Source organism: Lethenteron reissneri, unplaced genomic scaffold (genome assembly GCF_015708825.2).
Source record: "Lethenteron reissneri isolate LAM-NWPU_2019-01 unplaced genomic scaffold, ASM1570882v1 scaffold_425, whole genome shotgun sequence".
Classification (NCBI taxonomy): Eukaryota; Metazoa; Chordata; class Hyperoartia; order Petromyzontiformes; family Petromyzontidae; genus Lethenteron; species Lethenteron reissneri.
The window spans coordinates 6,480-29,012 of record NW_026891947.1 but is presented as its reverse complement, the minus strand read 5'-3'; the positions used below and the strand labels follow the sequence as shown (position 1 = coordinate 29,012).

At 52.0% G+C, this 22,533-nt stretch overlaps 1 long non-coding RNA gene across 1 annotated transcript; it reads right to left on the bottom strand.

The window, feature by feature from the left end:
• Positions 1-810: 810 nt before the first annotated feature.
• LOC133339832 (uncharacterized) lies at positions 811-21,759 on the bottom strand. The gene is made up of 3 exons (XR_009754789.1): positions 21,568-21,759; positions 5,088-5,183; positions 811-1,880 (listed from the first exon to the last, which is right to left on the bottom strand). It is a non-coding gene; the product is annotated as an uncharacterized LOC133339832 (long non-coding RNA).
• Between the last annotated feature and the right edge of the window lie 774 nt (positions 21,760-22,533).

The window sequence follows — 22,533 nt, the reverse complement described above, 5'->3', positions numbered from 1 at the left end:
GTGTAGTGTATAGTGTAGTGTGTAGTGTAGTGTATAGTGTAGTGTATAGTGTAGTGTATAGTAGTGTAGTATATAGTGTAGTGTATAGTAGTGTAGTGTATAGTATGTAATGTAAAGTGGTGTATATAGTGTAGTATACTAGTACAGCACTATCCGGTTGTGTGTTGGGGAGCCAAGCCACAACATTTACAATCCGAGTACGACGTTTCGCCAGTAATTACAACCAGCTTCATCAGGCGACAGCCCAACCCCCCCCCCCTCTATTATGGATGATATTGCCTGCTACGTGTTAGACTGACAATGAATGCTGAAACCAGTTCCTCACCGATACATATCTGGGCAGTTTGACAGCATCGGCTCAACCCAACCTGACTGATGCTGATGATACCAAGACTGCTGAAACCAGTTCCTTGCCTCGTTGTCCTTTCGCCACCCCCCCCCCAGGCACCTCCAATGGGCATGGTTGGCTACGTACGGTGCAAAAGAAGTGCAACGTACGTACACGCACAGTTGATCAGCATTGGTCTCGGCAAGCCCGCATCTGCTGGTGAGACACTCGAGGTCAAAACCGCCCCCGGGTTTTTGCCTGCGTTGGCGTCAACGCAGATGGCACGATGCACTCCCAGAAGGCCGTGTGGCTACCAGGATGCGTATTTTATACCTTGGAGTGACTAACACGCGAAAGAGAAGTACTTTAAACACGTAGGCTTTCGCGACCGATATTATTCATGATAAAGGATTTTGGGTTAGATCGCGTAAGTATAAATGTGTCGTAACCCTCCACCACCCCACACAGCCAATGAGTGTACTTGTCCGCTGATTTATTTTGCAACGTCTGCACAACAACGCGAATGAACACTTGGTTTACTCGTTCAACGTTCTTACAATAAAAAAAACGCCGATGATAATCTTAATAATTGCTGTGCTCTAACTCACTCGCGTTAGCCCGGGGCTTTCATCCACAAGCAGACACACATCGAGGCCCGTGTGTGCATTTGTGACAACGATGAATCAAGCAAGGGCGTTACAAGACGCCGTTTTTAAACATCGGTGCCACCTTCCCTCGACCAAACAATGAAGAGGCACGCATTAAAGCATGAGACAAAGATCCCCCATATAGCCTTAGACTGTTGGGGCAAGGGCTGTTTAGAGAGCACCTGTCAAGGCCGGCGCAGCTCACAAAGGAGTGGGTGGCCAGCACCACGCCCGGCCGCCTTTGTCTCCCCAGTGGCGATCTTTACACACCGCTACACCAGGTACTCATTTGAGGCCGAGTCGACCTACACACACTCACTGCGGCATGCAGAGGTGCGGCCCGTCCTAATCACGTGGCGTGCAAACCGGCGATAGAAATAGCGCGCAAGCCACAGCTTCGCATCGTGCGGGCTTGGCTGGGGTTAGGGGCATGCTAAAGATCATTCTAACGTCATCCGCCAAGGCTACGAGGACATTGTGTGGCCGGGTTCACGGTCCAGATCGAGAGATTACATTGTAAGCATCTCGGTTGGGAACCACACGCACACACACATTGCGGCAGCAGGCGTCAAGCGTCACGCCATCTCACCTCCTTGCTGTGAAAACGTGGCAGGATCACCGTGACCAGGGAGCCAAGTGACTCGGCGAGGCTTCCCTGTGCCAATAATCGGAGTCGCGATAAGAATTCAGCAGTCGTGGACTGAACCGAGGTCCAAATCAAACGCAAATGTGTTAAACGGAACGTTGCGAGACATCTCGCGCTAGCTTCGACCAGTCGCCTCCCACTGCCATATCCGTCCCACAATGTCGACCATAAAAGTCGATCTTCGCTGGTGTTTTCACACATCCCGTCAGCCCGGTGTGGACGCTCCCGTGCTGCGTGTACAGAACCTGAACACGTGTCACTGGGCGGGAGGGGGGGACGCGAGGGAGGAGAGGGCAGAAGACGCGGTTTCGGAACATAGCGTCATCGTAATACTGACAAAAAAACCAGTTTGACCGGTGGAGCAAACTATACTAATATAATTATAACTGGAACTCTACAAGCCCGAACAACACAAATAAAGTTGGGAGTGTAACACCTCATCCTCATGTCGGTCTCTCTAAATTAAACATAAATATGACTTTACTCTCTTGCGCATCTCATCACGAGCCAGGCACGGCCTTCTCTCTGGGGGAGTTGCGTCCAAACCAGCAGCATGGCGGTCTCAACACGAGCAAAAGTGGAGTATAAGTGGGGACCGGTTTTGTGAGATGTTAACGACCTCGCCCGCGATACAGGAGGTCGGGCGTCTGGGTCAGACCCTGACGCCTGCTGCTGTGCATGTGGAGTTGGCGGGTCTCGCTCCCCGTGGATATTACTCAGGGTCTTACGGGTTTCCACATCCACATTTAGGATTCAACAATCACGCGTTGAGGGTTGTTGGCTGCTATAAAGTTGCACACGACGATAGTGATGATGACGATGATGGACAAGCCCCTTCTCGTTGGGCGACAACTTGTGATGGGCAGGTCGCTTCTGACAAAGAGCTTCACAAACTCAGTGGGGCCTTTGGGGCCGTCCATAAATGACGTCACGCGATTTTGGACGATTTTTGACCCCCCCCCCCTTCGTCACACGGCGTCACAATGTCAGACCCCCCCTCAAATGACGTCACAAAGCTCTGCCCCCCCAAACATAAAACATGCTTCAAATCGCTCTAAACTATTGTCATTGTAGTGCGTATTTAATGTGGCGCTGCACTCTGATGTTGTAGGAGGAAACATTTATTAAAAAGTATATTTATTCAATTAGAATGTGTTGTCTATTTATTTAAAGGTGCGCATTTTGATGTGACGTCACATTTCTCACCCCCCTCCCCCCTCGTCACACATCGTCCCAAATGTCTGACCCCCCCAGGTGGGTGACGTCATTTATGGACGACCCTTTATCTGGTACAATAAAAAAGTGTTTATTTCAGTTTAGCGGCCTTGCTTGTTCAACCGATGCTGGCGAACATTTGTATTGGGTGTAATAGCGAATAACAATCCATCTCATCGACACAACCATGGTTCACTTTCCTCGGTGGTGATCGGCAAAAGCCCCCACCACCCCACTCTCTCTGTGGTAGAATTGCGTCCCGCAGTTGACACAAAACGCTGCAGAGTAAAACATAGCAACAATAACATGGCCATTGGCGCCATCGTGTGGAATACAACAAGCACAGCAACACAGACAAGCACAGCAACACAGACAAACACCCTCACCCACTCCCTTCCTAGACGTCACCTCCCCATCGTCTGTCTTATGGGGGGTTCTTTTATTTCACACATCAGCCACACGATATTCTGCGTGTGTGGGCGAGTGCATCGTAAATCGTCACAAATCATCATAATTTAAATCAAATTTCGATTTAAAGCTTTCGTGACTGCAGGGATTCATCTTCTTGGTTCTTTCGGTAAAGTCACGTAGAAGGGAAGTAATAAAATAATAAAAATAAAACATTATAAAATAATTCTCACGACGTTTCGGCTTGCGTTGTGGCCGAAACGTCGTGAGAATTATTTTATTAGGTTTTATTTTTATTATTTTATTACTTCCCTTCTACGTGATTTTACCGTAAGAACCAAGAAAATTTAAATCAACTTAAGGGAATTTGGCTCTGACGGTGGGCGTCCCATCGCCGGCCATGCGCTGGTGAGGTGCCAAGACGTTGGGGGGGGGGGGGGATCTTGATCTGGGTCTCTCCGTCTCTGAGACACGGGGGCCTGGTTTGGAGTGGGCCACATGGCAAGGGCTAGCAGAGGCGCGCACACAAAGACAAAGATCCCCCGTGTAGCCTTAACATGCTGTTGGGGCAAGTACTGTTAGCGAGCACCTATGAAGGCCTGCACGGCACACGAGGGGGTGGGTGGCCAGCACCACGCCCGGCCGCCTTTGTCTTCCCAGTGGCGATGTTTACTCATCGCACCAGGTACTCATTTGAGGCCGAGTCGACCTAGGGGAGGCCCACGACCGGTTCAGATAATCCTCACCGGTGTTGGCCATGAGCGGGAATCGAACCCGGGTGGCCAGGTTCGTAGCGCAGCGTAGCGCTAACCACTACACCACCGCTCCCACACACTAACACACCTGTGACTTCTGTAGATCACAATGTCTGTGCATTTTCATACCCACGCATACCTGTGGCTTCTGTAGATCACAATGCCTGTGTATTTTTGACCCACACACACCTGTGGCTTCTGTAGATCACAATGTCTGTGTATTTTCATACCCACACACACCTGTGACTTCTGTAGATCACAATGTCTGTGTATTTTCATACCCACACATACACACCTGTGGCTTCCGTAGATCACAATGTCTGTGTATTTTCATACCCACACACACCTGTGGCTTCTGTAGATCACAATGTCTGTGTATTTTCATACCCACACACACCTGTGACTTCTGTAGATCACAATGTCTGTGTATTTTCATACCCACACATACACACCTGTGACTTCCGTAGATCACAATGTCTGTGTATTTTCATACCCACACACACCTGTGGCTTCTGTAGATCACAATGTCTGTGTATTTTCATACCCACACATACACACCTGTGGCTTCTGTAGATCACAATGTCTGTGTATTTTCATACCCACACACACACCTGTGACTTCTGTAGATCACAATATCTGTGTATTTTCATACCCACACACAAACACCCGTGACTTCTGCAGTTCACACTGTCTGTGTGTGTGTGTGTTTCCACACCAACAATCACACAAGAGGTGGGGGGAGCGGTAGTGTAGTGCCTGGTGCGGTGTGTAAACATCGCCAGCTCGAGGAGACAAAGGCGGCCCGGCGTGGTTGCTGGCCACCCACCCCCTCTGGTGAGCCGTTCTCACCTCCATAGGTGCTACTCGCTAACAGCACTTGCTCCAACAGTCAGTGAAGGCTACACGAGGTGGATCTTTGTATTTGTTTCACACACACACACACCTGTGGCTTCTGTAGCTCACAATGTGTGCGTGTGCTTTCACACCCATTCGCCCCCAGGTAACACGGAGCTGCCATCATCACCACCACCACCACCACTCTGGTGATTATTCACAGTCGTGACCCACGCCCCGAACATTCCACTCACAAGGCGGACGCAGCAGCAGCAGCAGCTCCACGCTAGGGGTGCACGTACAGTGTGGAGTGTGAACGGTGTCGGATCGTAAATCACCTGCAAATCAATCTGTTGGACACCACACAAAAGCGACATTAGTTAAATTAACCATCCCCACCCACCCACCCCCTTAGTACAAACAAAACTTGGCCAAGCCTCTCAAACATAAAAACCACACGCACACGAGTCAAGCGAGAACATGAGCAATGCCATCTGTAGCCAAATTGGCACCTCGAGCAAACTCTTGCGAGTCTTTGGAGCCTGTGGCAATCCGAGAGAGACGGCCTTCACCCCCTTATCAATGACTACATTAGTATACATTCAGACCTTAGCGGTCAACCCGTGCCCCTTAAAGCTCAACGTCCATCCGACAAAGTCCCATCGCAAGGGATAAACAAAGGCTGAACCATGCTTGCCCGCATTGCAACGGCTGTAACGCCGTATGGACCTGAAAACACTCAACTTCCCTGTACAAGAATACGCGCTAAGCCGTGCGAGTTGACACGGTGTGAGCTGGCGAGAGAGTCGGCGACACAGAGGCAGGGAATCTTCGCTTAGAACACAGCCAGGCGAAGAGCAAGGCACCACCACGCGGAGAGGGATGACGCGACTCTTTGTCCCCAACCCAGCCAGGTACGGCCCCGTGCTGCAGACCCCACGGCCAAAAACAAAACCAGAAGCTGGACAGAGACCTGGAGGGGGGGGGGGGTGTTGGAAACCCAAAATAACAACAGAAGACATCCCAACCCCTCCCCCTCCCCACCGAAACTCGGTTCATATGTTTAGATGTGTGTATGTGTGTGTGTCTAAAAAACAAGCCTCAACATGTCAATTGCCGCAATGCACGCACGGCGAGAACACCAGATGGTGGTGGTGGGTGGTGGTTGCTGGTGGTGGTGGGTGGTTGGTGGTTGGTGGTTGGTGGTGATGGTGGTGGTGGTGGTGATGGTGGTTGGTGGTAATGGTGGTGGGTGGTGACCCCCCACACCACTCCTCACCCCGCCACTCTCTCTCTCGCCTGCAGGGGCTCTGGGCCGGCTCTCACCGTGCCGGAGGTCGCCGCTGTTTGGTAACGAGCCGACGGCTCCCCTCTGTGCGTGCCCCCTAACACCTCCAACACCACCGCCTCGGTCCACCATATACGTGGAGAGGAGGTGGATGGCTGGTGAGTGGGGGGGGGGGGAAGAGGATGATGATGATGATGCGATGTTTGATGGCCCCACCACCGCCACGCGTGTGAACGACGCCGAGGCCGGTGACCGGAACGACGGGCACGGCCCGTGGCGTGGGGTCTGGCGGGGTCTGGTGGGGTCTAGTGGGGGTGCTGGGGGAGACCCCCGGGGGGAATGGAGGCGGCTCGGCTGTGTCAGGCCCCAGACCATCACGGCCAGGCTCGCTCTCAAATCGGCTGCGCAACGCCATCACACAGCCAGGGGTTGATCGCCACGCAGGAGATACACGTACCACCACCACCACCACCGTTCCGTGAGCACCTGCCAAGGGCGAGCACGGAACAAGAGGAGGGGCGAGCCAGACAGCAACACACCACGCACGGCCGTCTTTGTCTCTCTACCCGGCGAGAACGAAATCCAAAACTCGCGTTCGGGTGGGCACCGGGTACTCGTTTGAGGCCGAGTCGACCTAGGGGAAGGGCCAGGACCGGTTTCAGACAGCCCCTCACCTGGTGTTGGCACGCGAGCGGGAACGCGGTCAACATTCCTTCGGAGGTATTCAGAGTGGGAGCTGCGCGCGCTTTGACATCGCAACGTAAACTCCGACGAGCTCAAGGTGACGGCCACGCACAACACACACGCACACGACACACGCACACACACACACACACGCACACACACACACACACGCACACACACACACACACGCACACACACGCACACACGCACACACACGCACACACACGCACACGACACAAGGACAAAGATCCCCCGTGTAGCCTTCACAGACTTGTCCATGGGCAAGTGCTGTTGGGAGCGAGTAGCAGCCACACCGATGAAGCCCGGGCACTGTGGGTTGAGAGTGTGGCCAGCAGACACGCCCGGCCGCCTTTGTCTCCCCGGGTGGCGGAGGAACGCACAAAGCGCCACAGGAGGAGGAGGGGTCCCCCCTCCCCCCGAGTCGGTAATGTAATCTCAGGGTTCTCACCCCCTTGTGTCACCCACACCGCATCGGCCACAAATTAAAGACAAAGATCCCCTCCCACCCACCCCCCACGTGGAGCCTTTCGAGGACGTGAAGGGGCAAGCGCTGCGAGCGAGTAGCAGCACCACCGATGCAGGGTAACAAGTGGGAGTGGGTGGGAGTGAGTGGGTGGGAGTGAGTGAGTGGGTGAGTGAGTGAGTAGGTGGGTGAGTGAGTGAGTGGGAGTGAGTGGGTGGGTGGGAGTGAGTGGGTGGGAGTGGGTGGGTGACGAGGAGTGGGTGGGAGTGAGTGGGTGGGTGTGAGTGGGTGTGAGTGGGTGGGTGCGAGTGGGTGTGTGAGTGGGTGTGTGAGTGGGTGTGTGAGAGTGAGTGGGTGAGTGAGTGGGTGGGGGTGGGGGGGTGTGTGGGGGGTAGCACCACGCCCGCCCAAGACCACCGCCCGGAGCGCGTGCCCGCGTCTCTCGCGGGGGTGTTACGCGCGCGTGCGCGTGCGTGCCTACCTACGCACGCACCTGTGGGTTGCGCAACTATTCCGAGCACAATCTGACGGGACGGAAATAACCGCTGCGGACAGCTCACGCCTGGAGTATGTGGTGGTGGTGGTGGTGGGGGTTCAGAACACGCCCGAGCTATTCATTCACGCCGATGTCATCCCCATCGCGAGAAAGAACACAAGCCCATTCACCGCACGCGATTTACGAATCAGATAACGTATTTGCTCGGGTAAGACTACTACTATTATTATCATCATTATTTGAGAGCTATCGCAAAGGACTGTGGGCTGCGTCTTTTAACATTCCTTTGGCGAGGGAGATGCACGTGGCAGCGTTTGAGGGGCCCAGCCACCGCGTGTCCAAGCAGCTTCCGTTTGGCCACAGAGCTTCACCGAATGCCGACACGGGCTAGAGAAGAGATGGAGTGACGTGGTACAGGAGGATGTGAAGCCGAGTGGACTTGCCGATGACTGGTACCAGCGGTGTCAAGATCGGCCTCTGTGGAGGAGGCTCGTGAAGGACGCTACTGGGCAGTTGGAGGCAGTCGCCCTCCAACAACAACGGATGGCGGAGGAGCGACGCTCACAACAACGAGCGGAGTGCCAGACGGATAAAAACATCAAGTTGGCACAGTAGGGGTCACAGCTGGTGCATCGGCCCGCCATCTCAGCCAGACAACCCACGGCACCTGCTGGGTCAGTCCCATGACCTCCTGTCAGCAGGGAGTCTTCGACACTTCACGTGGCTTCATAGTGCACCTAGCCTGGCACAGCCGCCGTGGTGACCCCACCGTCACTTGGCGGCGAACGGCGCTGGCTATTGCTGTTGGGCCTGCCTGCTGTTGGTGGTGGTGGCGATGTTCTGATGATGCGGCCGTCGATCTCCACCCACAACCCAAGCACGACGTCAATGTTGTGACCGAGAGAGAAGAAGATCGTTGTCAAGGCCGCCAGCTGATCCCCTCGGCAGACTCTGGGTCACGATTCCTCGTCCTCTCCGGCTCCCATGTTTGGCTCCGACTTGCGTCATCTCACCTCCGCGTCTATTGACGCCTCGCTCCGTGGAACGCATTGTGATTGTGTCGGCGTTCGGCGGAGCTCCGTGTATATTTAGCTCCAGATCTTTGCACGATAACGTCACGACTCCACGGGGTTTTGCAGGTGACATAGTTATTGATTTCGTTAACCTCCCCAACAGCAAAACAACCCATCCAGGTTTCGTCTATCGATATTTAAAAGTCTTTTGGAATGGACCCAACAGACTGGCAAACGGACTATAGGACCCCACATTCACATCCATGATAAAGAGCTTCACAGCTCATCGGATTCTTCCGGGATAAAACGAGTCAAGACATTCAGGCGTGGTTTTTGTAATCTTCTCTGCAGCCAACAGTTATGATGAATATACGGCTGTGAGCATTTGTATCCAACTTACCGGTGAAGCGTTAGCGTCAGTTGACAATGTAACAACATAGAATAATAATAGTAACAATAATAGTAATAATAGTAATAATAATAATAGCAATATAATAATAATAGTAATAATAGTAATAAAAGTAGTAACATAAATAAGCAGTTGATGCTCCTCCCTCGAAAATCTGTCCATCAGCCGCACGGCATTCTGGGAGTGCGGAATCACAGCAGCATCGACCCAAGACGAGCAGAACTCGGGAGCGGCTTCGACTAAAGGGGCCGGCCATAAATGACGTCACGCGATTTTTGACGATTTTTGACCCCCCCCCCCTTCGTCACGTGGCGTCACAAAAAGTCAGACCCCCCCCCTCAAATATGACGTCACAAAGCTCTGCCCCCCCCCCCAAATAAAACATGCTTCAAATCGCTTTAAACTATTGTCATTGTAGTGCGTATTTAATGTGGCGCTGCACTCTGATGTTGTAGGAGAAAACATTATTAAAAAGTCTATTTAATTAAGTAGAACATGTCTATATTTATTTAAAGTTGCGCATTTTGATGTGACGTCACATTTCTCACCCGCCCCCCCTCGTCACACATCGTCACAAATGTCTGACCCCCCCCCCCCCCAGGTACGTGACGTCATTTATGGACGGCCCCCTAACTCTGCCGTTGAGACGCTGAACGTTGAAACCGGCCACGAGATCGTCTCGAATCGCTGAACAAGAAGCGCTCCCAGAAGGCCGCGCGCGCTGGCCGATGAGTCGTGGAGAATTTTTTTTTCATTTCATTTCTTCACGTGCAGCGGCGGATTTGCCAAAGCGACGTCTGCTTATTTACTTTTGCCGAACGAGAATGATCGGCACGTGACACGCCCGCTCGCGCGCGCTGCTAATCAAGTTGTTTAACTGGGTAGTGGTGATTCTAGATTTGAAGCTTTCGTGACTGCAAGGGTTCATATTCTTAGGGTTTTTTCGGTCAAGTCACGTAGATAAAAAATAAAAATTAATAAAAGTTAATAAAAAATAAATTAAAATCACAAAATTAATAAAAGTAAAATAGAAATAAATAAAAATCACAGTGATTTTTCTTTATTTTTTATTTACTTTTATTAATTAAATTTTTAATCTACGTGACTTTACCGAAAAAACCTAAGAATATGGGTAGTGGTGGCTGAACACTGCACGTGGCAGTCTGTGACCAAGCACTGTAGAGGCAGAAGCAGCGAGGGTTGGTGGGTCACCACACAATTGGGCTGTGGACCTCCCTTCCCATAGGTGGCGGGGAGCAGCCATACCCCCTGGCTCTGCCAGGACAAGACAGTACAGCAGAGTGTGGACTAATCTCCATCTGTGCCATCTGCACATCCAACTGCGATGAGCATACATATATTACACTGATCAACAAAACAAATTTGGCCTGGACTTTTGCAGCTGTTTTAGACTAATTTCAGGGTGCTCATTCGAAATCTGATCTCAGATTTGCTCCATCACATCTCATTTTTATGCTATCGGCATACCCCATTTTCATTGCTTTTACCCGAAATTAACTCTGTCACTTATGATTGCGAGTTGTTGCGAGTCAGTGACTGCTTTAGTGTTAAAATATGGTGCTGTATTTTTAGGATAGTGTGTTTATAATATCATTTTATGTAGATATCCACATTTATTTTATACTTTTCTTCTGCAATTTTTATTGAAAATGCAATATTGGATATCTCAAAGACCTGATGTGATAGACAAAAACTGATGCCACATTTGGAATCAGCACCCCAAAATTACCTTAGAACCGTGAAATACCTTATGCCAGAAAAAGTGTGTTGACCAGTGTTATGCAATTAATGAAATTAATAACTTGCCAAACTCAACGCGCTGAAGATGCCACGCATGGGACGCCGGGTCGAAGCGAGCTACGCACGAGCGACGATTCCGCCATTCAGAAGTCGAGGACCATGAACACAAACTGTGGGATGTCGATTTAAAGCTTTCGTGACTGCAGGGATTCATCCTCTTGGTTCTTTCGGAAAAGTCACGTAGAATGGAAATAATAAATAATAAAACATAATAAATAATTCTCACGACGTTTCGGCCACAACGCAAGCAGCCGTCCTCAGGTGAAGAACAGTTCTGTCGGAAAGACAGCGTCTGAATGACGAAACGTCGTGAGAATTGTATTTTATAATGTTTTATTTTTATTATTTTATATTTCTCTTCTACGTGACTTTACCGAAAGAACCAAGAACACAAACTGTGGCACAAAAAGCTGGCGAGTGTGTGCAGAGCAGCACAAGCAGCCGCTGCTTCTGCGGCCGTCTGGAACGCTCCTCTGTTCCGATATCAGGAAGCAACTGGGAGCTGTGCGCTGTTAAAAATGATCGAGATTGAAAACTTAATTCTTCAGAACTGCTTGTTGGGTTTCGTTTGTTGTCCTTCACCCACATCTCCGATTCGCACGGTTGGCTACGTACGGTGCAATAGAATGTCAACAAAAGATACAAACACCATTCACCACCAGTGGCGGTGATGTCACCAGCGTGCCTGTGCCAGGCCAGGTGCACTTTAAAGCCACGTCAAGTGTCAAACGCATGCTAGCAGGAGGTCACCGGCACAGACCCAGGTGTCATGGTTTACCCGAGATGACTGGCAGATGCACGTGTGTCCCCCTATTGCGCCAACTCGCGGCATTTTAAGCCACCTGTCTCTTGCTCGTTGTTGTGAGCATTGCTCCTCTGCCCTCTCCCGTGTTTGCTGGAGGGCGACTGCCTCCGACTGCCCGGGTAGCAGCGTCCTTCACGAACCTGCCCCACCACCAAAGGCCGATCTTGAGACACCGCTGGTACCGGTCATCGGCAAAAATGACAGGACCACCTCTGTCCACCCGGCAGCGGTTGTGAGAACCGGGTTCGCAAGCGCTCAGCCTGTGATCGGCAGGTCGTGTGGTTACTGTCTGGTCGGCGCCGAAGAGTAGGCCAAATACTCTCTGGGTCCTGCAATTGCAGGGCTGCGCTTTTACCCGAGCGGGTACATTCTCTCAGCTGTTGACAAGAAGCCTCAACGATTCAAGTGTCAATGTGACGAGGTGAGACCTCATGGTACAGGAGCCTCGTTCACATGAGCAGGTGGGCGAGTGGGCGGGTTGATGTGAAGTTGATCTTGTTGTGTTACCAGGTGAGGGGAGGCAAACAAGCTCGCTCTGATAGTATGTGCATTGTCTTCTGGTCTAACACGGGTGAGACCAGGTCATGAAGAAGAAGGCCGTCTCTGGTGCAGACCAATCAGTTTACAAGAGAATGTAGAAATTATCAAAAAGTAAGACCAGGCTTTACCCTCGCAGGCAATGGAACAGGATGTGTTAAGAGATCCTCTAACACAGCGGTCGGGAACCTATGGCTCGCGAGCCATATATGGCTCTTCCGGTGACGGCATGTGGCTCCCAGACAATTTAGAGTTGAAAAAAATAATAATAAAAAAATAAAAATAAAATCAATTTGGAACTGATTTTAAAATACTTGCGATATTGCTTAATAATACTGTGTCATTTTAAAGTAAACAGAAATTAGTTTTAAGAAAAATTTCACGGGTCACGGGTCCCGTGACCAGAAGTCGCATTAAAAAGTAAGACATATTTAATTTATTATACGTTAAAAATACTATATGGCTCTCAATGAAAGATATTTAGAAATATTTGGCTTTTATGGCTCTCCCAGTCAAAAAGGTTCCCGACCCCTGCTCTAACACCAAACAGAAACCTTTTGCAAGGCATTGAATCCACAATAACCACACGTACTTGTGGCAAAACACGCAGACAAACATGCTCTGGCAATAAAGAAGAATGTTTTGCATTGTCTTTAAACCGATTGGACTACACCAGAGATAGCCTTCTTTAGGGCCAAGTCTCACCATGTCAGACCACAGGACGCCGAAAGGCAAACAGCACAAAGATAATGCTCACATATCAAAGTATACGTGTGGTTAAAAACGCAGACTCGAAGCCTTGCAAGAGGAATATCGAATTGGTGTTGAAAATCTTAACACAGCTCCTGTTTTACTGCCGGCAAAGGTAAAACCTATTCAGTTTTTCATGACCAAAGACAAAAATCAATGCAATGCGAATGGTAAAGTTGGTCACAACAGCCGACACGTCTTAGAAATAGTTTAAAACGCGTGGGCTTTCGCAATCAACATTGTACGTAATTATAAAGTTATTATTTGGGTTAGATCGCGTAAATATAGTGTGTCGTTAACCCGCCACCACCCGACACGCCCAATCAGTAATGACCGCCTCGTGAACCAAAACGTGCCAATAATTGGTTACTGCTTCAGCACGAACCGGTTTGCGCGTTGGAGAGTAAACCCACAACAACGCTTTACGATTCGAGTAGCCGGTGACGTTTCGCCGGTGATCAACAACAACAACAACACGGCAGCCAGGAGCGTCATCATCAGGCGATCAGCGAGATTTGTGAAGAAGTCTTCCCGCACCCACCTTACAATTGTTTGTCTACGTGGTGGAAAGGCCAGTAGCAGCAGCAGCGCCGAGTGAACCGGTCAAGAGACACCGCTTGCCGATGAACCACCGACATCAACCACCGCCTCGGCAAGTCTCATCGGCAGCCGAGTGCCCTCACCCCGAGTATCCCACCTGGGCGGCAGCGACTGGAAGCGTCGTCACCGCGGGATGGACAATTACGACGCCTACCGGGTCGACCGAGCAATCTCGCCCTCACCCGCAAATGGCCGAGGCGGGCTACGGGCGAACTTTGTACCTCAATAAAATAAATTGCGCAAAACACCGCGATGGCTAAACCCGCCAGAAAGGCAAGGGGGTTTGTGCTGCAATTAGTTCCGTGACTCATACCGAGGTCGCCACGGTGGCCAGGAGATGTTAAGTACCTCGCCTGGTATGCAGGAAGTTGTGGGTGTGATCCTGACTCGACGATGCCTGCTGCCGCCGTATATGTGGAGTTTGCGTGTCTGTGTGACCGCGTGGATTTTCTCCGGCTCCTCCGGTTTCCCCCCTCCACATTTAGAGTGTTTAGCTGCTATAAATGTTCACGTGATGATGATGATGCGCCACTTGGTTGAGCTATCATTTGCAATGCCAGGTCGCTTCTGAATAACAGAGCTACCACACAGCTCAGCAGCGGGGCCTTACCTGGTGCGATACAAAAGTTCAGTTTAGGTTCTTCCTCAGCGGATCTCAGTAAAGGTGCAATCCGGGTGGAGTAGAGACCACCAACAGGGCTTGCCAGGTGTTGTAGGCTGGGAAGGGGATAAAGGACGGAGAGCCCGTGTGGTGTCCAGGAGAGCGTTGATCGAGAAGCTGCCCTTCACCACGTGGTGTCCTCCGTGCACTCTGCTTTCTTGCTAAATGCCACTCATTAATTAAAAATGGCACTGTACCGGCCAAACAACCCCATGCTGCAACACTAATTCCCGAGACCGTGAACGGTTCTCTGCAGGGCAAATGAAATCATGGTAGCGGCGTCAATCAAGGCTGCTGCTGCTGCTGCTGCTGGGTCCATGCCGTGACCGGCTAGTCCCCATGATGCTTCAGCTCGGTGGGGTTTTGATCGTTAATTTAAACGGTTTCCATGCGCGCTGATCCCAAAACGGCAAGCGCTCGGTAACAAGCAGCACTGATCGTGTTGTAGATGATAGATGTGCCGTGCCGGCCTTCATAGGTGCTCGCTAACAGCACTTGCCCCCAACAGTCTGTTACCAGGCTATACGGGTGTCTTTGTCTGTGTGTTGCTGTGACCGATAGTATGGTGAGTGTATGGTGAGTGTATGGTGAGTGTGTGGTGAGTGTGGTGAGTGTGTGGCGAGTGTGTGGCGAGTGTGTCGCGAGGTGTGTGGCGAGTGTGTGGCGAGTAGTGTGGTGAGTGTGACCAGCAGTGTTGTGATTAACGGCGTGGATGAGATGCAGACAGCCAGGCTGTCACTAAAGTCTCCCAGTAACTTCACATCACCACCATCACCACCACCATCACCATCACACCAAATCTGTGCCGTCTCTCTCTATCCACTGCTGGATTAAGGGCCTCCCACCACAACAAAACGAATCTTTTTTTTTTAAACAAACCGGCAGAATCGGGGCTGTGCGTGAGCCGCATGCACCGCTGACGAGGGCCAAACACGGAACGTCAAACACCCAGCCCGGAGATTGTCTCGCCTGTAGCCAACGCAGGAGATCGGTAGCCGTGTTGGCTGACGGAGATGTGTATATAATTTTAAAAGTAATATAGTTAATTTATAAAAGGCAGAGAGAGGGGGGACACAGACGTGAAAATATACTTACCCGTTCCTGGCACAACAAAAAAAACAGGAGTTGTGTTACGATGTTCAAACACCATCAAGTCCGCACTAACCACACAGTTCCTCGTGGCAAACACCACGCAAAACAACACCGCTCTGACAATAATAATAATAACAACATGTCACGCATCGTCTCCGAGACCGTGGCCGACACCAGAGACAGCGAAGGTCTCTGCCAAGGCCTCGTCTCTCGGAGCGTCGGACAAGAGAAGGCGCCAAGAGGCGATCAGCACAAAACACAACGTGGAAAACTATCCCATCATTTACAGCTGCAGTCGAGTGGTCATAATGTTGATGGGATACCTTTTTGTTTTACCAGCGGAGCCGAAGCGCGCGTGTGTGTGTAGTGAACGAGGGTGGCTAAAAGCGCAGCAAGTTGGCACAGTAGGGGGCACAGGTGGTGCATCGGCCACTCATCTCGGTCAGTCGACCCGTGGCACCTGCTGGGTCTGCCCCGGCCGTCATAGGTGCTCGCTAACAGCACTTGCCCCGACAGTCTGTTAAGGCTATACGGGGGATCTTTGTGTGTTTTTTATGTGTGTGTCTACGTGTGTGTGTGTCGATGTGGTAAGTCCACTCAGCTCCACGTCCTCCTGTAACCACATCACTCCATCTCTTCTTTAGCCCGTGCCGCGCCCGTTAAGCCCCCTCGATCCGGCCGAACAAAAGCTGTTTAGGCATGCGGTGGCTGGGCATGCGGGCTACATGACCCAGCCAACGCAGCCTTGCCTGCCGGAGGAGCTCACCGATGGGACTTTGTCCAGATCTTTCAAGGATATGTGAGCTCCTCACACAATGCAGCCTGCAGGTTAAACCCAGTACAGATCGTAGGCAGGCCAGCCTAAATGTTTCTAACCGGTGAAGATGCTCCCATTAGGGGGGTCCACGTTTCGCAAGTGTAGAGAAGGCAATGACTGTGGCCGAGAAGACCTGAAGCTTCGTGCAGAGCGACAGACCAGGTAGCTACCACACAGCGTTACGCAACCGATGAAAAGATAATTACCGCTCGACTGATACGGAGTGAGACCTCTGCTGTCAAACCGGAGCCGTTCATGAGCACACTGCCCAGGTAAGGGAAACTCTCCACAACTGCCCTATCACCAATTGGGAGTTGTGGGGGTGGAGTGTCCCAATGGTACAAAATACCCAGGCAGGTGCTTAGTTTTGGTGGGGCTGATGGTAAGGTCCCCACCTCTTAGTGGTTAGCTCAAGGTTCAGCAGCAGCGCCTCCAACTCCTTCTCTGAGTGAGCAGCAATAACCAGATCATCGGCATACATAACGTGGGTTGAGCAAGAGAGGCCATCCTTTGACTGCACCGGACATCGATCAGCCTCCCATTGTTCTGTACGTATCTGTACGTATCTGTACCAGATGGAAATTCCTCCGGTACAGCCATCGAATTGAATCACAAACTACGTGGTCGAATAGATGTTAAATAATGTGGGAGGCCAGAAGACATCTCTGTCGCACTCCAAGGTGAACAGGGAATGGCTCCTACTCCCGGCCACGTAGTTTTACCCGGGCCCTGCTAACCATCATGATCGTGAGCAGAGGGTCAGGGACTCTGAAAGCACAAAGAATAACCCAGAGCCCAGGCCTACTGATGGTATCATAGGCCTTGACCAGGTCAATAAATCAGAGGTTTAGGTTTTGTTTGAATCCCTACACCTCTGCTGAAGCAAACGGAACAGAAAATATGGCATCTGTGCAGGACCGCCCTTTCCTGAAAACCGCATTGGGGCTCCGCAAGCCTCTCCTCAGCGGCCTGGCAAGGCGATGTTGAATAATCCTTGCCATGGACCTTTCCCTGCATACTGAGGAGTGAGATGCCCCTGTAGTTGTTACAGTCTGTGCGGCCCCCCTTCTTAAAGAGGGGGATTCACCAGGGCATCCTTCCAATCTTGCGGAACCCGTCCAGTGGTCCAGACTGTTGTTATGATGTCATGTAGGGCAGACTGTGCACAAACAACACCCTCCCTCAGCATTTCGCCTGGGAGGTCATCTCTGCCCGGTGCCTTTCCTGGTCTCAGACTCTGGATCGCCTTCAGTACTTCCTCAACAGATGGCACCTCAGTCAGCCACTCACAGGGGGTGACTTCTTCCAATTATTTGAGACACCGCAGCCTCAAGCAGGGTCACCCCCACTTTGTCCCACGATGTTTTCCAGGCTGAGGGATTTCTCCCTCCCCCAGGATCTCAGACACACAACACAACAACAGCATGCCCGGCTCTGCGGCGAGACGCTGAACGTGAAAATCACTCGAGTGCTTTGCTTGTGTTGGCACCAACGCGGCTGACAGACCCGCGCACACCACACACAGTCACCGTCCCCAAAGCGACAGTGGGAACACCAAGAATTGATTTCGTTTGGGAGTGACGGAGGGTCGCGGAGGGCAGTTGATGACAGATCAGTGTTACGTGGGCCCCCCCCAAAAACCACGTCATGGGCCCCCCCAAACCCACGACGTGGGGCCCCCCAAACCCACAACGCACGGCCACGCGGGGTCGTCCCCCCCCCTTCATCAACACATTCTTAGCCACAGGCTCAGAGGCTCCAATTTGCCCAAATGTCTCAAGAAAGGTGTCCCCAAGCCAGATCAGGATGCCGACGATCCACGCCTCGAGCGAGCCACACTCGGGGGAGCCGAGCGAGCCACACTCGGGGGAGCCGACGCCTTTCCTTGGAAGCCACCGAGCAACTGCAAACAGCAATTGAGCCGAGCCGTGCGAGAGGGCGAGCCAGGGGCGAGAGCTTGCGCCACGACCCCCACGACCTCACCCCGCCCTTGAGTGGCGTGGCCACGGAGGGCAGCAGCAGCAGCAGCAGCGCGAGGCGCCGTGTTTATGTTGAAGCCGCGAACAGGTCGGGGTGGTTATTGGTGGTGCCGCGCCCTGCGTGAGCAGCCACATCCAGCCGCCAGCCGTTGTAGAGGTAGAGAGAGAGAGAGAGGTAGGAGAGAGAGAGGGGGAGAGGTAGGGGAGAGGAGCGGTAGGGGAGAGGTAGGGGAGAGGGAGAGAGAGGGTAGGGGAGAGGTAGGGGAGGGGGAGAGCGGTAACCTCCACGTCAAAAGGTCCCACCCAGGTGCGGCGTTTTTGGATTTGCAGGGTGGAGGAAAGGAACCCTCCTAGACGGTTCACAAACCGGGACGGTGCGGGACACTGCAGCACTCCGTGCCGTTCAGTGGCGATCCCCCCCCCTTCTCACCCCCCTTCTCACCCCCCCCAATTCCCACCCCCCACCCCACCCCCCCCCTACTGCAGGAGGTACTGCTGCGCATTCAGTCGCAGTCCCATGCACGACTGCAAGTTCTAAACAACAACAACAACACCACCACCACAATCTCAAGATACCCATTTAGACTGGCACGAGGAATCCGATGAACTACAAAAGCTATTTTTGTTTTCACCGGATGCCCAGTTAGGGGGCTCGGGGTAAGAACGCTACTACAACAACAACAACACAATGCTAAACACACACTAGCAGTGTAAAGTACATGAAAAAGTAAACAAATCACCCAAACCAAACAAACGACAACTAAACCATCCGGCATCCGACCCAGGCAACCCCCACTCCGAGGTGCTGACCTCTTGTTCAGAAGCGCCCTGGCCATCGACAATGAGAGCCGCTCAACACATTGACCCCATCATTTGGACATTCTAGCGCCGCGATAATCGAAATAATCTTCTTGGTTCTTTCGGTAAAGTCACGTAGACGGAAAATAATAAAAATAAAACATAATAAAATAATACATTTCTCACGACGTTTCGGCCACAACGCGAGCAGCCGTCCTCAGGTGAAGAACAGGTCTGTCGGGAAGACAGCGCCTGGGGTGTTTCATTCAGACGCTGTCTTCCCGACAGACCTGTTCTTCACCTGAGGACGGCTGCTTGCGTTGTGGCCGAAACGTCGTGAGAATTATTTTATAATGTTTTATTTTTATTATTTTATTATTTCCATTCTACGTGACTTACCGAAAGAACCAAGAAGATGAATCCCTGCAGTCACGAAAGCCTTTAAATCGAAAAAAAAATCTAAATAATCTCCGTGCCATGTTTCTCACAATGTCGCATCGGTATTTAAGAGTGGCAGCAGCAGGAGGAGGAGGAATCCGATGAGCTGTAAAGCTCTTTCGCAGGACGTTCCAGTTTAGGGACACGGGTTAACAACAACACAGCACCAAAGAAAACCACGATAGCCATGTGACATAGGGGGTCGTCCATAAATGACGTCACGCGATTTGGGACGATTTTTGCCCCCCACCCCCTTCGTCACACGGCGCCACAAAAAGTCAGACCCCCCCCCCCCTCAAATATGACGTCACAAAGCTCTGCCCCCCCCCAAAAATAAACATGCTTCAAATCGCTTTAACTATTGTCATTGTAGTTCGTATTTAATGTGGCGCTGCACTCTGATGTTGTAGGAGGAAATATTTATCAAACAGTATATTTAATTAGGTAGAACGTGTTGTCTACATTTATTTAAAAGTTGCGCATTTTACTGTGACGTCACATTTCTCACCCCCCCCAGGTGTGTGACGTCATTATGGACGGCCCCCTAGAAGACGAGGCAAAAATCGAAATCGCCCGCGACAAACATTCAGACGACGAAGCCATCCACCAATCCCCGCACCACACAGAGGGGCAAACCCCAGCGCGAGACTTGTTCACTTTCTACATGTCGCAGGGGGCCTGGGGCCCCACCGCTCACCACGAGCTAGAGAAGACCTGCGGCTCCAAGGGCACTCACACGCACCCCTCACTCCGCTTGCCCCCCCCCCCCCCCCCTGAACATCACCACACGTGCCCCCCCCCCCTGAACATCACCACACGTGCCCCCCCCCTCCTGAACCTCACCAGCCCACAAACACACCACCAGCACCCCTGCCCGCACTCCACAAACACAACAATAAACTCCACTTCAAGTGGAGCGAGCAAGACGAGGCGGCTGCTGCTAAACCTTCCGTCGTGGCCCACAGTCAGACGGGCTCGGACATCTTGGGAGATGTCGTTTGCGTCTACTCTCGCTGGCCGCAAGACGCCGCTTTCATCGCTGTTGACCCCACGCGGTTTAGCCCGTATGCTTGTGCGGGGAAATTGAGTTATCAGGTTCACACGACGTACAGCTGTTTCAATGCGGGCAGCTACAATTGTGTCTCTCCCTTGTGATGGGACTTTGTGGGATGAACGTTGAGATTTACAAATGGCACGGGGTGATCGACAAGGTTGTCTGTCGTAAGCTCGGGGGGGGGGGGGGCACTGACAAAAGAAGGGGTTGACAGCGATGGTGCTCTTGGGGTCTTTTTGTTCGCTCCGGCCCTCCGTGCCAAGTATTTATTTTAGATCAAGACGGGGCCTTCAGCACCACCACCACCAACACTTCACACAGAGTAGGATAAAGCCACGCATGCCACGCGAATGGCGAGTGGGAACAACGTTCCATGCTCACCATCACCATCAGTACCCAATTGCAGCGTGGCAAGTAGGACACGCAGTGGATCACACGTGACTGCCTTGCCGCTGCTGCTGTTGTTGTTGTTGTTGGCGGCGGCGGTGGTGGTGGTGGTACCGTCGGAGTGGCGATGAATATTCTAGCAGCAGGAGGCACGCCCCGACTCCCCCTCGCCACTAACAACCACCACCACCACAAAGATCCCCTCGCTCCGCGGAGCCGTAACAGGCTGCCGAGACGGGTGTGGACAAGTGCTGTTAGCAGCAGCAGCAGCACCGCTCGCCTTTGTCTCCCCGAAGTCAGCGATGTTTTAACGACAGCAGCAACACGCAGGATACGGCACTCATTTGAGGCCGAGTCGACCTAGGGGGAGGCGGGTCCCACAAACCGGTTCTTCAGACATTCGTCACCGCGACGGCCGCGTTCGCGTTGTCCGCGAGCGAGAATCTAACGAATCGGGGTCGCCGGATTCGCAGGAGCGCAGTGCGCCAACCGTTGCGCCACCGCTCCCCCCACACACAGAGACGGACGCGATTAATAGCCACCGCCATCCACCATCGCAGTCGTCATTAATTAAAGGGTCACGCAACGCAGAGGAGACAGAGAGAGAGAGCCCGGGGTTACCTTCAGCAGCAGCAGTAGCAGGAACAAGCCAGGCCCCGACGCTGTTGCTGTAACGAAACGGAGAAAGCCCTCCTCCCTCCACTCCCCTTCTCTCGTTCTCTGAAGGAGTAAAATGTGTGTGCGTACGATGTGTTCTGTCGTGCTGGACTGGGCTCTCTCTCCTCTCTCCCTCTGCCTCGTCTCTCCCGTCGCCAATTCGTGGTTGCCGTGTGGCTGGGCACGCGCCCGCGCGGATAGGATGGCCGGGGATAGGTTTACCTGCCCACAGCGCGGATTGGCTGCCTCCTTCAATTACCAAGCCACCCACCCCACCCACCAGCCCACCTCCATCTCTCTCCGCCCACCACCGCCACTCCACCCACCCGCCTACGTAACGCCAGCGAGCCAGGGAGGTTACGAGGCGAGTGAGGAATGCGGGTCTCCCAGTGTTAATCACACACACGCGGCATTCCAATGGCACACACACAGTATCACAATTACTCACTGTAATCCAAAAACGCACATCAGTCCAATCGCACACAACAATCACATCACATACGTCATGCCGATGATACAGTTTTACAATTACTCAGTCATCCATTCACACACGGCGTTCCGATCACACACGGCATTCCAAACACACAGTGTTCCAAATACACACAGTAATAGTATCACACATACAGTAATAATATCACACATACAGTAATAGTATCCCACACACAGCATTCCAATCACACACACAGTAATGGTATCACACACACAGTAATAGTATCACACACAGTAATAGTATCATCAACACAGCATTCCAAACACACACACAGTAATAGTATCACACACAGTAATAGTATCACACACACAGTAATAGAATCACCCACACAGCATTCCAAACACACACACACACAGTAATAGTATCACACACACAGTAATAGTATCACACACACAGTAATAGTATCACACACACAGTAATAGTATCACACACACAGCATT